Consider the following 3128-nt stretch of genomic DNA (forward strand, 5'->3'; position numbering starts at 1 on the left):
AATGTAAAAAAAAAATAGTAAGTAGAACAAACAAAGTAAAAACAAAGATAATAAGAAAAGTAAACAAGATGAAAAAACATGTAGTAAGCAGACTATGTACATCGAATGGGGCACAGCTCGGCCTACTGGAAGCAACGCTTGGGATCCTGGCCATTGGCAGGAAGGTTGTCAACCCTCCCACCAAGTAATTGCAAATGGCTTATGTATGTGCCAAGCTTCTCATGGGCCAGTATTAAGCTATCGCATTCCACTACCGGAACTTGGTGGTGTTCCAAAAGGCCTTTAAGTGAAGACAACACCACTACATCAGATACTACGTGCAAAATAGGCTCAAATGATGGCACAAGGTAGTTATTTTTATTCCAGGAGTGGTTCAAGTTTTTGAAATCAATGCATAAGCGAATTTCCCCAAATTTCTTACGAGCTGAAATTAAATTAGAAACCCATGTATGATGACAAACTTTGTAGGTAATCAAATCATCCAAAATCTTAGTCAATTTGTTCTATAAAAGGAGTTCAAATGACATATGTGTTTTACCTAGCCTTTGATGCAATGGCTTGGCTCCTCCTTTACCTAGAATCCAATTTTGTATTACTTACATGTAGTGTGTACTCAGGTCATCATCTTCTAATGTGGACACATCTTGGTATTGTTTGATCAAGCGTTCAAAGACTTTCCACTACTATGGTGTGTAGTTTGTACCGAGACTGACTATATTTGGATCGTGATTGGTTCCTCGGTTGCTCTTTTCATTCGTAGTGTTTGACCTGTGGTTTCTACTATTTCTTGGCCCTTGACATAAGTTCTTAAAATCATAGAGCTCGTTGTGAGAAACCACACCCTCGGGGATGGGGTTTCTTTTCTTGCCCTCAACTACAGTTTTCAAGGGTTGCTTATGCTTACCTTCATCAGTTGTTATGTCATTGAAACCATCAAAATTGTTCGTGGGGTGCAATATCACTTTGAGTGTGAACATGTTGAGGCTAATGATCCTTTGTAAGTTCAACACGAGTGCTTCATACCCAACAACATTGTTTGTGCACTCAAACTTCAAGCAACTTGAAATCATGCATTTTTTATTGTTTTAGCTCACTGAAGTATATCCAGTCCTTGAACCATCATGTGTCTTTGATTCATCAAAACCCATGGCCCACATCTTGTATGTACATGGACCATTTGACATGCTAGCACTGTTGCTACTGTTGTTGCTACTGCTAATGCTACTATTGGTACCATGCACTAACATGTTTCATTACCATTAGTTGGGGAAGGAAGGAGTACCAACTGCATGTATGGTGGGGTTGGAGCTGGTCGTGCAGGATAACAACCAAATGTTATTTCTAGGAGGAAGTTTCCAAACATGAGTTTTACGAAGGCTAATGGTTCATTCTCACTATTTAGGGGGTTAACATTGTGCTTCATATACCTATTGGACAATATCCAGATCTGGTTGTATTTTCTCTTGTACGAAAGCCACATGTGGGACCAGTCTGTAGCAAAATATCCATCTAGCTTTCTGGACCAGTCTCTGGTGAGTAGTAGACCATATGCGTTCGATATGCCCACATTAACTTTGTTGATCCATTGGTGGACTTGACTGTCATGAGATAGTCGGATGATCACATTTTGTAGTTAACCAATGGCTGGTACCGATGTTTGATCAAGTTGGATGATTTTTGCAGATGTATCGCTCCATTTCGCATTGGTCTTCTTCGCAATGGAGAGTGGCATGACATTGGCGGCTGTGCCAGAATAAACCAAGCAGTTGTGAACATTGTAGTTAAAAATTTCAAAGGATAGTAGGAATGGAGGGAAACCTGTGTTTGCTTCTTCCATCTGCAGTGCGTTGATCACAATAGAAAGTGATTCAGGAGGTGTACTTGCTCCCTTGTTGGTAGAGCTTGCACTGTTCATTTCTCTCTGTTCCAATGTGCGCAGTAGGATGTCTCACTGACCTTGGATCTTAGCTAACTCAAACAAATTGATGTTCACCCGATTTTTATTCATGTCATCAACAATGTTGTAATCTGGAGATGGTAAAATCACCGAGGTGTTTGGGGTAGAACAAATGTTCATGTTGTCTGACGGAGTATTTTGCAGCTTGTTTCTCATGGATGTACTCTTGTCTGCTACTATCTTCCCAAATTTGTTTTGTTTTTTCTACTTTGGGGCAGCCGGTGGGTTAGCCTTCCTCATTGGTAGTCTCATCTTTTCTTGTGCTTCCCCAAGTGTAAGGGGAGCCCCTTTACTCCTGAGATTGTATCGGTCACTCTGCTTTTGGGGCTACTTCTCAGTGTTCATTTTCGACATTGCTTGCGAGTACTGATACACATTCACTACATGCCCTAAACTTGATGGTTCATCAGGTGTAACCTCTTTGTCACCATTAGTGCCTTCTAGCTGCTCATGCATACTATTTTCTACATCGAGTGTATCACTGCATATAGAGCTTATGACTCACTTCCAGTCCGAACAACAATTCTTGGGGTGATGTTCTTCATGGAATGAAAAGAACTTGGGATCTGTGCACTATTCGACCTGGAACATAGATTTCTATGCGGTTTTTGGAGTGAACCAATTACTTCCTAATGAGTTGCTTGCCTGTGTCTACCTGGGTGAATGGATGCTTGCAGATGTGTCTATTTTCTATTGTTTGAGCTCGGACACCTCTATAGTCAAGTTCTTGATGAGGTGAGGGAGGGTTTCAATATCAGTTGCTTCCTTATCTCTACCCTTGCTTGCCATCAATTGGGATTTCCTTCTCGTATCTTTGGAGTCCTTTGCTGGTTCATCATCCTTGATGACTCCAATCGCTCATAGGTCTCTCTCAACAAAAATAGCCTCTTCATAACTTTCCAAGAGTGTTGGTTTCGCAGCTCGCTTGATGAATTGCATAATGTTGGTTAGCAGTGCAGACATGTAGTAATCAACAGTGATGGAGTCGTAACGTTTAGTGTCCACTGCAAACTTGTTCAATATGCATGTAAAACTCTGGTTGAAGTCTTTTACCTTTTCATTTCCCTCCATCTTGGGGTCTTGTCATCAAAAAACTTCTCAAGGAACATGCATTTGAATGGACCCCAGTTTTATATGGAGTTCGATGGAAGGTTGTGATACCATGCAACTG

Source organism: Pinus tabuliformis, chromosome 4_1 (genome assembly GCF_031772625.1).
Source record: "Pinus tabuliformis cultivar Carrire ecotype Pingquan chromosome 4_1, CPIR1, whole genome shotgun sequence".
Classification (NCBI taxonomy): Eukaryota; Viridiplantae; Streptophyta; class Pinopsida; order Pinales; family Pinaceae; genus Pinus; species Pinus tabuliformis.